Raw genomic sequence first — 1,388 nt, 5'->3', positions numbered from 1 at the left:
GGACTGTTATTATTTTTTAATTTTTTTTGTTAAATGCTGTTTTGCATTCAATTGCTGATACAGTACAAGAAATGGGAGTTTCCCGTGGAAGCAATGGTTATTTGAAATGTGCCATCTATCAAAACACTGCTTCAGGGCATCATAAGTGATGAAATGGTGGAGTATTAAAGTATGACACCAGAGGAATTGGATGCCATTAATCAGCTGCGTCAATGGCAACCTGCACCAGGTAATGAGAGGTGAAGCCAACAGCACATAAAGTATGACTGGAGGGCTATGAACCCCCATCAGCTCACAGTCACCATTATAATCCACCCCTTTACTTAAGAGGCTACCACACTGAAAACAGCAGGGGACTCTGTCCATATGGGGCTACGTTCTGAGCTGTGTGGAGACAGGAACTACACTAATTGAATTGTAAGGGGTGGTGTGATAAGGGGGGGGGGGGGGGGTTTAGGTTCTAAATCAGCTTAAAACAAGTGCAGGAGGAGGAGTCTACCTTTAGTATTTCTAAAGAAAAAGGTACATTTGTCATTGTAATTAGCTCTCAAAGGCAGACCAAACACCTGCAGAAAATGTTCTCCCGAGATGATGCATATTTTGTATTAGGAAAACAGGAATGGGCAAGGGCCTTAGTCATATTCATTTTAATATCAATTGTCACTCACAAAACTGCTTTTTTGTATGTTATAATAATGTGCCTATAAAAATAAACCTACTGTGAGCTTACTTCACAAATACAAAATGTGCTTTACTCCTCCTAAACTGAGCTGTGACCCTGAAATTACACTGATGGTACTTGACTGTGGTACAGAAGTATAATATATAGTGTTTACGTGGTTTACCGCAATGGTTATCGTTCATAATCCATTATGTATTTTCTGTTAACAGACAAACCTGGTTTAAGATTGGCACTGGGCCGCAAAATTATAATCAGCCAATGGGGCTCGAGCGTAGCCAGTATGGCAACAGGGTCAGGTGACTACTTGATCATGTGATCTGGTTGCAGGCCCTGCGAGATGAAAGAGAGAACGAGGAGAATTACAGGCTTTTTGTGTGTGACCTTGTAGAGAAAATGAGGGCAGGCCCTTCATCACATGATTGTGCAGCCATTAATTCACCCATTCATGACCGAGGAGTGCATTTCTTCTGTATTTCCACTGTAAAGCCTCCTTCTGACAGTGTATCAGCTGTACACATAAAGCGCCGCCAAAATTGAATTGAATCGAATTGAGGAGCGCTGGCATGGCAACCATGTCACAGTGAGCTGGAGAAGATTCTGGAAGTAGAGGCGGTGTTCAATATGTCCTCCTCTTCTCAGAAACGGCTGGTCATTAGGTTCACGCATTTGTTGGAGACCAAGGCATTAAACAAATCCACACGGCAGA

The sequence above is a fragment of the Conger conger genome, chromosome 8, assembly GCF_963514075.1.
Source record: "Conger conger chromosome 8, fConCon1.1, whole genome shotgun sequence".
Lineage (NCBI taxonomy): Eukaryota > Metazoa > Chordata > Actinopteri > Anguilliformes > Congridae > Conger > Conger conger.
The sequence above is the reverse complement of the archived record's forward strand: the minus strand, read 5'-3'. Positions refer to the sequence as shown.